We start from the raw sequence: 12,882 nt of genomic DNA, 5'->3' as shown, positions 1-12,882 counted from the left end.
CATTGTGTGGTGAACTTCTGACCTAACTCTACACAGCAGTGTTTCAAGAGCTGTTGCTATGGTAGCAGGCAGAAGTCAAGTTGGGGGAAGGGTACTAGGCTGAAGTCAAGTTGGGGGAAGCGTACTTTTGGAAAAGGGTTGGTTTCCAACCAATAGAAATGTGTGATTACATTTGAAAAAAAGAGGGAAGCACTGAGATTTGAACCTAACATGTATATGTGTGGAAAAATAGAGGGAAACTTTGCCATTATCTGGTTCTGCTGAGAGGAGAGAGGTGCACAGAACAGAGATCCTGGCTCTGATAATCTGCTGTTTGAGTGCCACATTTCTTTCACAACTAACTAATTTTAAAGGTGAGTTTAGAGTTTGAGAGGGGATGTATATGGTAAATTAAGAAATGAATAATAGAATTGGAATTCCTTTTGTTGAAGTTGTGTTTATGATTTTCTGTTTTGGGAGAAATTTAAATGTGAGGAACATGTAAAATAATATGGACTATGTTTTCACGATAAATTAAGGTGTACTGGTATAAATAAGGAATACTTTTAGGGTTTGAGGTTGCACTCAGTAATGCAAATACATTCAGCATCACTAAGGCTGGTTGCCCTTGCTGGAGTGTAGTCAGTCACCCAGATTACACATGTTGCTGGTCTCAGAAAGCTGTTTGGTATTGCTCTGGTGATTTTACATTTGCATTAGATGGAAAGGGGGAGGTATTTTTTTATGCAGAAGCAGAGTCTTAGCACACAGCCAGCTGCTTATCCTGTGGAATCATGCACAGTATTCACAACCGAGTGGGGTTTGAGGTTTCAGTCAGTAATGCAAATACATTCAGCATCACTAAGGCTGGTTGCCCTTGCTGGACTGTAGTCAGTCACCCAGGTTACACATGTTGCTGGTCTGAAAATGTTGTTTGGACATGTGCTTTTTTAAGAATCTGAAAAGTGGATTCATAATGTGTCAGTCTGTAAAAGTACTTATCACTTGCCAAAAAAAAGAGTAGTAAGTGTGCTTTCAAATTGGCAAAGAAATTTCGTTTTCAGACTAATATGAAAACATGACTCTGTGTGCAAATAGGAATTACAGGCAGAGATTTATTGCGTATTGCTCTGGTGATTTTACATTTGCATTAGATGGAAAGGGGGAGCTATTTTTTTTGTGCAGAAGCAGACTCTTAGCACACAGTCAGCTGCTTATCCTGTGGAATCATGCACAGTATTCACAACCGAGTGGGGTTTGAGGTTGCAGTCAGTAATGCAAATACATTCAGCATCACTAAGGCTGGTTGCCTTTGCTGGAGTGTACTCAGTCACCCAGGTTACACATGTTGCTGGTCTGAAAATGTTGTTTGGACATGTGCTTTTTTAAGAATCTGAAAAGTGGATTCATAATGTGTCAGTCTGTAAAAGTACTTATCACTTGCCAAAAAAAAGAGTAGTAAGTGTGCTTTCAAATTGGCAAAGAAATTTCGTTTTCAGACTAATATGAAAACATGACTCTGTGTGCAAAGAGGAATTACAGGCAGAGATTTATTGCGTACTACTCTAGTAATTTTACAGTTGCATTAGTAGGAAAGGGGGAGCTATTTTTTTCTGCAGAAGCAGACTCTTAGCACACACCCAGCTGCTAATCCTGTGGAATTATGCACAGTATTCACAACCGAGTGGGGTTTGAGGTTGTACTTAGTAATGCAAATACAAACATGTAAAATAATATGGACTATGTTTTCACCATAAATTAAGGTGTAGTGGTATAAATGAGGAATACTTTTAGGGTTTGAGGTTGCAGTCAGTAATGCAAATACATTCAGCATCACTAAGGCTGGTTGCCCTTGCTGGAGTGTAGTCAGTCACCCAGGTTACACATGTTGCTGGTCTCAGAAAGCTGTTTGGTATTGCTCTGGTGATTTTACATTTGCATTAGATGGAAAGGGGGAGCTATTTTTTTATGCAGAAGCAGACTCTTAGCACACACCCAGCTGCTTATCCTGTGGAATCATGCACAGTATTCACAACCGAGTGGGGTTTGAGGTTGCACTTAGTAATGCAAATACAAACATGTAAAATAATATGGACTATGTTTTCACCTTAAATTAAGGTGTAGTGGTATAAATGAGGAATACTTTTAGGGTTTGAGGTTGCAGTCAGTAATGCAAATACATTGAGCATCACTAAGGCTGGTTGCCCTTGCTGGAGTGTAGTCAGTCACCCAGGTTACACATGTTGCTGGTCTCAGAAAGCTGTTTGTTATTGCTCTGGTGATTTTACATTTGCATTAGATGGAAAGGGGGAGCTATTTTTTTGTGCAGAAGCAGACTCTTAGCACACACCCAGCTGCTTATCCTGTGGAATCATGCACAGTATTCACAACCGAGTGGGGTTTGAGGTTGCAGTCAGTAATGCAAATACATTCAGCATCACTAAGGTTGGTTGCCCTTGCTGGAGTGTAGTCAGTCACCCAGGTTACACATGGTGCTGGTCTCAAAAAGCAGTTTGGACATGTGCTTTTATCAGAATCTGAAAAGTGGATTCAAAATGTGTCAGACTGTAAAAGTACTTATCACTTGCCAAAAAAGTAGTAGAAAGTGTGCTTTCCAATTGGCAAAGAAATTTCGTTTTCTGCCTAATTTCAAAGCATGACTCTGTGTGCACACAGGAATTGTTTTTAGATATTTAATTTGTGAAGGTGTTATTGTGATTTTCACTTCTAGGAAAGGGGTACTTAGTATTTTAAGATTTGAAAAGATGATAAAAAATGTAGTAATATATTTAAATAAAAAAAGGAATTTTTTTTTAGTTTTTTTCAGGTATTGCTGAAGAGCAGTGAACAAAATTTAAGATGCCTACAAAATCCAGACTAAGGAAAAACCACAAAAAAAAACTATATTTGAAGACAACTGGAGGACCTAAGTTAGTTGGAGATGCTCATGTTGGGAAAAAGAAAAAGTCTTCTGGTAAGCAGACAAAAGATTTTTTAAAGAACATCTTCAAAAAATGGAAAAATGTACAAAATGTCTGTACTGGAAAGAATGTTTTCAATAGAAAAGAACAGGAAAAAATTGAGAATTTAGTTAATGCAAATATACCTTCTGCAACAATAAAGATTAACTTAAACAGAAAAACAGCGTTTAAAGAGTTACGTAGAAAAATGTTTCAGAGAAGAGTTATGTCCAATTTGATAAAGGATGTGAAGAAATATAAGCAAAAGGCAAAATATTATAAGAGAAAAAAAGAAATTGAAGCCATTGCAGCAAAGGCATTAGAATTAAAAAGGAACCTATTCATTTTAATTTTGAATAGGATGCATACATTAGATAAAATGGTTAATGTACTGAAATCACAATGCAAAAGGAAAAGAGAAGTGAAAAGAACAAACTTTTGTAAAGTGTTTTTAGGAGAATGGATGCATAGTTCAAGTAGTGAACCTTTTTTTAATGAAGAGAGTTATTTTCAAAGTAATAGTTTGCTGCATGCAGTTGACACCAGAGGTCGTGCTTATGAAGTGAAAAATGGTTGCATAATGGAGAAGGAGATAATGGTTCCAAGAGATGAGGTACAAGTGATGGCGGATGAGGCTATGGGGAGACGTCCTAAAGCCCCAGTGTACACTTGGAATTGTAGTAGTATTTGCACTGTGCGTCAGGAATCTATTGATAAATTTCGTGAGTTTCTAAGAGAATATAGTAAAAAAAGTGTTAAACAAAAGATTCAGGGGCTTCAAAGTCTAGATCCATGCAGAGTGAGAGAGAATACTGGTTTGCAGGGTCATTCTCTGGCTTGTCTATCTAGAAAAGTGTGTAAAAGTGTTTTTCATCATTTTAGGATGCTGGCTGTTCATCATACTGAAATGAGAAAGTTTGTGAGACGGTTGTATTTTGCTAAAAGTCCAGCAATAAAGTTAGATGAATTAAATAGGGCTCTGTTCCGTGGATCGGTATCAGATGTAGAGAAGGTTATTGATGAAATTCAGTTTTGTTACTTTGGTCCTGAACAAGACAGTGCAGAAAAGGACACAGTAAATGAGGAAGAAGTGGAAGAGAATGTAGAACCCTCTGTAAGTAAAATATTTAATGATCACATAACACAATTTGCAATAATCTCTAATGAAAGACCAAATATAACTTGTATTTGTTGCCGCAGAACTCATTATAGAAAACAAACTAGGAATGTTGATCTCTACAGAAAAAGTGAAAATGAAGATAATTATAAGTGGAAGGATTTTGCCACATATATATTTCTTGAAAATTGTTTTGAATTGGGTGAAGATCAGCGTATTTGTAAATACTGTTACAACAAGTTAGAGGAAAATAGAATGCCGACCAGAGCTGTACATAATAATTTAGAATTGGATGTTATTCCTGCCGAACTTTCTGAATTAAATACATATGAGTCTATACTTATTCAATGTGTTCATCCGTTCCAGACCATAGTACGTATGGAGCCCAAAACTGGTAAATTACCTCCTTCAGATTTACTGAGAGGTTTAAAAGGTAGAGTGGTGTATTTGCCCTTGGATTTGAAAAAAAATATGGAAACTATTGATGCAGATACTTTGGAAACTGAACCATTAGTTATTCTGGTTAATGGTGTACCTACAAAGAATAAGAAGATTTGGCAGGAGCTGGTGGATGTACGGAAAGTACAAAGAGCAAATTTGTATTTGAAAAGGAATAACAAATGGTATGAATCAATTTATATAGAAGAAGAAGAAGAAGATTTACAAGAAGACACAGAAACACCAACTGGACAAATTGAAAAAGTGGACAAGTCAAAGGAAGAAGAAATTTATGAACATTTTAGCATACATCCTCTTCATTCAAAAGAAGTTATGGGAGACAATATTGATCTCTTTCAGATGAAGAAAGCAAAAGGAACTCCTGTGAGTGTATGGGAGGAGAGCTTGGAAGCTCGATGTTTTCCCCAGCTGTTTCCTAAAGGAAAAGGAGGACGATACGATGAACGTCCAGAACAGATTCCAGCTTCTGAGTATCGGACTACAAGACTGTATGCAGAAGATCCAAGATTTCGACAAAGTATTCCTTATTTGTTCCATCTTTTATTTGAAAGCGACTTGTCTGCATTATCATATGCAGTAAATCACATTTTAAAAAGTGGAGTACATTTACAAAATGTGTCTGCTAAGGATTTTATGGAGAAAGTGCAGCACCAAGATGATCATTTGGAAACACAACTGATCAATCTGATGGCTTGTCAGCGTGGGACAAATGAATATTGGTACCGACGCCATGGTGAATTAAAATGCATGTTACGAAATTTAGGAACACCAACATGGTTCCTTACCCTAAGCTGTGCTGAGTACGCTTGGGATGATTTACTGGATTTTCTACGAGAGGCAAATTCAAACATTAAAAACATCGAATACAAGACAGCAGGAGAACTGTGCTCATTGGATCCGGTTAATGTTTGCAGATATTTCAATCATAGATTTGAGGCTATGATGTCCTTCATCTGCAATAAAAAAAATCCACCTCTTGGAGAAGTAGTGGATTTCTTTTGGAGAAAAGAGTACCAGGCAAGAGGTGCTCCTCATATTCATATGCTGTTGTGGATCAAGGATGCCCCAAAGTTTGGAACAGATACTGATGAAGCAGTGTTATCTTACATTGAAGAATATGCAACATGTGCTATACCAAAAAGCACAGAAGAGAAAAAGTTAAAGGAGCAAGTTTTACGTTTCCAAAGTCATCGGTGTGGAAAATACTGTCGACGGAAATACAAGAGCAAAGATAAATACTACACTAAATGTCGATTTGGATTTCCTAGACCTGTTATTTCAAATGGAAGAGTAAACAGTTTTATGTCATCTGTGAGACATACTATCACAAGAAAATCACCTAAGAATACCTACAACCTAAAAAGAAAAGAAGAATCAAAAAATATAAATGACAACAACCCAGTCATTTTATCCATGTGGAATGCTAACATGGATATACAGTATGTAGCTGACAATTCCATTGCTGTTGCTCGATATGTAACGTCTTACATTACTAAATCTGAAAAAACTGAATTGAAAGAAATGTGGGAAGAGATTTCTCACGAGAAGACTGTCAGTAAGAAGCTGTACAGTTTCAGTTTAAAGATGTTATCGCATCGAGAAATTGGATCCTACGAATGTTCAGATAGGTTATCTTCTGCAAGTCTCTACTCGAAATCAAGAAGAATAATTTGGGCAAGTTTAGGCCTTGCAGCAATGAGAAATCGGGTACTGAAATCTGTTGGAGAAATTGAATATTTGGCTGAGAATGACCCAGAAAGTACAGATATTTTGAAATCAAACATGTTGGACACATATTATCCCAAAAGAAGTCATCATCTGGAGAACATGTGTCTCTATGAAGTGCTGCAGAACTACATTTATTCACGGAAAGCCGCAAAAGACATCAACAATGGAAAATATAAAGTCATTGGTGAGGAAGGATGTTTGGTGAAGCAAACAAAAGGAAGTTTGATAAATCACAGGAAGCTGAGTTGCGACACTACTGACAAAAAGGAATTTTACTACTTGGCTCTTTTACAGCTGTTTAAACCATGGCGTACAGAGGATGAACTACTGGGAGAATTTCAAAGCTATGAAGATTCTTTTAATGCTTGCAAAGACAGCATACAATGCAGTACATTCTCAACTTATGTGCAAATGTTAAATGAAGAAATTGAACAGGAAACTACAATTGCAGCTGAAGTAGCTAGAGACAGTTCTCAAGACAGCCAAAGTTCAGGAACACTCAGTCAAGATCCCCTAGGACAACCAATCATTGAAAATGAAGCATCAATAGCCATGAATGAAGTGGAAACGGCTATGAATCAAGCTCAAGAAGAATTTATAGACTTACAAAATTTGGAAAGACAACTCAATGAAGAGCAGCAACAAATTTATGAAGAGATCAGAAACAAAATTGATCACGGATTTCTACATAAAAAAAGAGTGCTCATGCACATCATTTCATCCAATCAGGATGTATGTAAGCGGACAAGCTGGAACTGGAAAAAGTTTCCTAATAAAAGTCATCAGAAGCTACCTACAGCAAAAAACGGATTCTACTTTGTCTTGTGTGGTTACTGCTCCAACTGGGTTAGCAGCATATAACATAAAAGGAATCACCTTACATCGTTTGCTAATGTTACCAGTGGAGCATGAGAACAAAATACAATACCACAAGCTAACTGGAGAAGCATGCTTGGAAGTTTCAAGAGTATTGAAGAAGATGCAAGTTCTCATTATTGATGAGGTGAGCATGGTATCAAACTTAATGCTTGCCTTTGTGCATTTAAGAATGCAGCAAATTCTAAGGACAGACTATGACGTGTTATTTGGTGGAAAACATGTCATAGTTTTTGGGGATCTTCTACAACTTACTCCAGTTAAAGGACAACCAGTGTTTAATACTGTGACACATGAAGACACAAAGAAGTCATTGGGAAGCATCGGTAATGCAAATATTTGGTCCTTCTTTGAGTACAAGGAACTTACTACTAATATGAGGCAAGCAAACGATGAAGAATATGGAAGTATTCTGAAAGATATCAGAATTGGACTACTGACTGAAGCTGGCACAAAAGCATTACAGAGTCGGTTGCTACATAATTTATTTCCAAAGGAAGAAATAGTTGCAGAGAAGATATACAAGAACATTGCAGAAAAGAAAAGTGTCATCTGCTTAATGCCAACTCTACGTGAATGCTCAATATTCAATGAGGAGCTTTTGAAATTGGAAAAGGAAGATATCAGGAAATTGGAAGCAGTGGACAAAATTCAAGATGGAAGAATTACTATCACATTAACAGGCACACTGAAAAATAAATTGGATTCACTAGAGAAGAACATTTCCAAAACTGCTGGATTAGAAAAAAATCTATATGTTTGCATGAACTGTAGAGTATTTTTAAGGAGAAATTTGGATGTTGAAAAAGGTTTAGTTAATGGAGCTATGGGAAGAGTTGTGGGTTTTATTAATTATCAGAAAAAAGATGGAATTGAATGTTTAAAAATAAAATTTGATCAGATAGAAGAAGTTATAGACATTTGTCGTTGTACAGTTTGTTTTATGCTTGTGAAAGACTTATATGTACAAAGGAAACAGTTTCCGTTTTCTCTAGCATATGCTGTAACTATTCACAAGTCTCAAGGATTGACTGTAGATTGTGCTTTTGTGAACATTGGTTCAACTGTGTTCAAAGAAGGTATGGCTTATGTAGCTTTGTCACGAGTGAAAACATTATCTGGTTTATTCATGATAGACTTTGATGACTCAAAAGTTAGTGCTGATACAAATTGTGTAAAGGAGTATAATAGATTAAGAAGAACCTATGCTCCTCATTTAGGTCAGTATCCTGTGTTAGAGAAACGTGTAGTTTCTCATAAAAGGAGAAATGAGAATATTTGTAATGAAGATGTAGAGAGGAGGAAAAAAAAGAGGAGTGATGTAATTGCAAGCAAAAAGAAAAAGGAAAATGAAGAAGAGGTTGTAGGATGTCATTTTGAAAATAGCTCTGGTGTCAACTGCTACGCTAATGTAGTGCTGAATGTTGCATTTTATCTGGAAAGTGTGCAAGAGCAGATAATAGTAAATCAGAGAAAAAGATTCTGTTCTGAGTTGAGTCTCCTTTTTCAAAAGCTGAGTAATGATAAAACTCAAATAGAAAGTGCTACTGAAATTAGAAAACTTTTAGATGTATGTTCAGGACGAACACAGTTTTCTCAAAATGTACAGCAAGACGCACAGGAATTCTTGATGTTTTTTCTTCAGGTACTGGAAGAAGAAGGGGTTCCCATTGAAAATATGTTTGGTGTCTCTTATAAATGGGAACATAGTTGTGAAAACTGTTACAATACATGTGGCTCTAATGTTGATTCTGAAAGGTTTATTTATTTAACATTGCCAGAAAGTAAAACAGTCACTTTTGCTAAATTAGTTAAAGATGCTAATCATAACATGGAATGCGGTGAGTGTCAATCTGAAATGTTTTCAACGTTAATTTTAAAGGAATACGGACAGTATGTAATTTTAATGATGCAACGATGTAAAGCTGATGGTTCAAAAATGGATACTTTAATAAAGAAGTTTACAGGACAGCAATTATCAATTTCAGGAAAAACTTTTGTAACAGTTGCAATAATTTTCCATGAAGGACCTACTGTTACTTCTGGACATTACACAGTTTATCTTAAATGTGAAAAAGGCTGGACACTGTGTAATGATTCCCAATTGATTTTCAAGCAACGTTTGCCTTTTGATTTAGCAAATTCCTATCTAATCTTCCTGAAACCAAAATTTTAGAGAGACTTGGCAAGATCTGTACAAAACAATTTTTCAATTTTATTGGATTACCATTGGAATTTTCAAAAAAAATGATTTTTCAAATTATCATTTGGCCTAATGGAAAGGTAACCAATTGTAATGTGGACTTTTTTAATTTTTAATGAAACTTTCGAAAACCAAAAATTTTGACAAAATCGGTAACATCTGCACAATTTAAATTTTGGAATGTTATTGGATTGCTATTGGAAATTTATTCAAAAAAGATTTTTAAAATTACTATTTGGCCATGAGGAAAGGTAAACAATTGTATTGTGGACTTATTTAATTATTAATTAATCTTTCGGAAACCAAAATGTTAGAGAGAATCGGTAAGATCTGTACAATTTAAACTTTAGAATTTTATTGGATTACCATTGGAAATTTAATCAAAAAAGAATTTTAAAATTACTTTTTGGCCTAAAGGAAATGGAACCAGATGTATTGTGGAGTTATTTGAGATATAATATTTTTGTGATTATACTTCTGAAACAAAATTGTCAGACGGTATTTTAAAGAAATAATTATTGATATTAGATGATATTTTTTAAAAATATTATGCATTTCTATAATGTTATGTTTAAGTAAAAGGAGATTGTGGGCTTTTTTAAAACAATCTTTGAGATTGTTATTTTTTTTTTGCCCGCTGTTAAATGATGAATGCAATTGCTTTCACAAATTATAGTGAAATGCAATATATTCTGAAAACAGCAAAAAAAAGGCAAAATATTTTTTGGGAAAAATATGTAAATACGTGTACTGTGTTATATATTGATTTATTAAATATTAATACTTTTTTCTTTTTTTTCAGATTGTGAAAGAAAATTTTCAAAAAAAACCAACCATTTTTTCAAGTAATTTCAATTACATTTTAATTAAAAATTAAATTGTTGGGTGGGTCAGGTAAGTGAGAAATTAGATGGTCCCTTTCTTCCACTTTATCTCAAAAATATTTTTAGTATTTAGTTATTAATTCCTCAAGGATCTTGAGATGTGGTAATTGATTTTTAGTGTTTTTAAAAAAAAAAATACGCTTACCGTACGCGTACGGTAAAAAAAAAAAAAAAATTTTAATGAAAAAATAAAAAAAAGTTGAGAGGTAAGGTTGGTTCTTAAAAGAGCCGTTGTGTTCATGCAGGGACAGAGGAAAGGAAGTATGGGAACATTAGCTGGTTGGACATATGTGCTGGTCTATTTTGTTGTTGATGAGGGGAAGACTGGTCTCCCTATGAACAATTAGACCATGGCAAAATGAACACCGCATAGTAACCCTACCAAACCGAGGGTTCGTTTCCAGAGGAACAGAAAAAGGTGAATCTGCCCCCAGAGATGAAGGGCTCTGCGGAGTTTCCGAAGAAGAACTCGGCTGAGCTGCTGTGGATGTGCTTGGTTGACTTACTGAAGGGTTGCCCCTAGTATGTCTAGCATGTGTCCTAGGGTGTACATCGTGAAGGTGTCTCAACATAGTGTGATTCCCGAAGGAATACTTCTTGTTGGGATTACCTCGCAAAAGTACACGCTGGCACAGCTTGCAAGTCACCAAGGCAGCATTGACTTTTTTCTCACCCTCTGGAAAACTGAAATACTCCCATATGAAAGAGCTCTTCTGTTTCCTCCTTCTCTGCCTGATGGTGGTGCTGCTAGCCTCACTCTCAGTAGAAGAGTGCTGGTCTGCCATCGTATCACAAAGACAAGTCAGCTCCTTCTCCTAAGGGATCACAAGCAGAAATGAGGGGAATGGGTGTGGTGTAGGAGAGTTCTAGAACTGAAAGTAGTTTCAACCAATCAAAAGTTGTGTTTCATGATCACATGACCCACCGTGCGCGTACGTTACGCTTACGGTGCGCTTACGGAGCGCTTACGGTAAAAGTACGCATGCGCGTAAAAAAGACACGCGCACGCGCGCATGCGCAAAACAGTCACTCCACAACACTTCCGCGTAACGTGCGCGTGTAGCGTACACTCCTACGCGCCCCACGCGCAGTACGCACGGCTACGCAAATTGCGTAACTATACGCAAACAGAGAGAGTAGATAAATTACGAACATTGCGTAAACCGTACGCTTACCGTACGCGCACTAAAAAAAAAAAAATAAAAAAAAAAAAAAATTCTATGTTATACTAATATATCTTACCTGTTTGGTAAAAAAAAAAAAGAGAAAAATTGATATATTGCAGATTTTTTTCAAAAAAAAAAAATAGTATTTTAAGAGAATAAAAAGATTAAAAAAAAACTTGTTTTTTTTTTAAAAAAAACACATTTAATATAAGAATTTATAATAAAAAAATCATACAAAATCAATAAAAAAACTATGGGAATCACATATGTTATAGGTAAGAATTAGCATTTAAAAAACCATACAAATTCACTGGAAAAACCATGGGTTTCACACACGTTATAGTTAGAAATTAGCATTTAAAAAACCTTGCAAATTCACTGAAAAAACCATAGGTTTCACACACGTTATAGTTAGGAATTAGCATTTAAAAAACCTTGCAAATTCAGTGAAAAAACCATAGGTTTCACACACGTTATAGTTAGCTGGACATTTCACTCGTAAAAAACCAATGAAATTTCCCCGTTATAGTTAGTTAAGCTAACTATAACTCGCGCGCCCGCAATGCACTGCTGATGATGTCACATATTACATCACTCATGACATGGTCAGTGACATCACTCATGACATCACTGATGACATCTCAAATGACATCACTGATGACATCATCCTTGTGACAGAGTGGTAGACCTCCTCTCACCCTAATATAACCTTTGATACAAACATTCAAAAATAGAGACTGAAATTTTCAAAAAAATGGACATACCAATACCAATTACAACAAGCTCTTCAATAATTGAAAGATCCACATAAACATCCACTCATTCACCAACAGTCCTGTACAGTCACTCATACGTGTACTCACACATCATATGTACTCATACACCTATACATCCTGTAAAACAATGCCTCTCATCCATAGAGTTACTCACACACATAGTCACTCATGCTAATAAAGAATCAAACATACATTTACTTGCATATACAGTTATACACACACCACCACACTTACTTCTACAGAAACTTACACATACTTAGTCTTTTAAACAATCACTTATAGAAACACATACTTATTCATACAGGAACTCTTTCAATCTCTCACTCTCACATATACTCACTTATATACACCAATAGTCACATATACTAGTTTAAAACATATGTAGTTACTCATAAAGACACTATTGAGACAGCCATTCACTCACTAACACACCCATACACACACTCATCCACCCATACAGTCCTGCACACATGCTGTCTTCAACACATACAAACAGTGAGTCACTCATTCATGCATCTATGCACTACGTAATACCCCCCACCGAACCATGCAGACACTCAGACACTCATACTGAGACTCAAAAAACCAACTAATAACCTATATAAACACCCATGTAGCTACTCACCAACCCATGCAGACACTTATACACAAAGTGAGAGACTGATACAGGTATTTACACATTTAAACATTACTCACTTAGCCATGTATTCAATAAGATACACTTAATCAGTCAG

The sequence above is a fragment of the Triturus cristatus genome, chromosome 6 (genome assembly GCF_964204655.1).
Source record: "Triturus cristatus chromosome 6, aTriCri1.1, whole genome shotgun sequence".
NCBI classification, from domain to species: Eukaryota; Metazoa; Chordata; class Amphibia; order Caudata; family Salamandridae; genus Triturus; species Triturus cristatus.
Note: the sequence above shows the minus strand (reverse complement) of the source record.